Genomic DNA, 394 nt, shown 5'->3' on the forward strand with positions numbered 1-394 from the left:
GGCCGCGCCTTGCGGGGGGCCCAGCCCCCTGCCCTCCCGGGCCCAGAGAGGGGGGGGGGGGGAAGGGATGGCTCCTGGCCTGCTCCTAACCTCCACAAGGAGGGCTCGATCCTGGCTCTCGCACTTCTTCATCGACCAGCAGGATCGGGCCCATGCGAGCACGGAGCGAGGCTCAGGGCCGGTGTATTCCCTTCCCCCCCATTGAAACGGATTAAGACGTTTGACCTCCCTCCGGATGAACCGGATAGGGGCCTTTCCCCCTTGCCCCGTCTCATTCTGCGCATCCCACTGAAGCGGACTAAATCGGTGCCACCCGTGGGGTACTATTATTGGGAGACACGGGGGATACGAATTGCAGGGCCTCTCTGCAGGGCCAAGCCCCCCCCCCCCCCCC

This window comes from Gavialis gangeticus, unplaced genomic scaffold (genome assembly GCF_001723915.1).
Source record: "Gavialis gangeticus isolate Ggan-Ray unplaced genomic scaffold, GavGan_comp1, whole genome shotgun sequence".
In the NCBI taxonomy this organism is placed as follows: domain Eukaryota; kingdom Metazoa; phylum Chordata; order Crocodylia; family Gavialidae; genus Gavialis; species Gavialis gangeticus.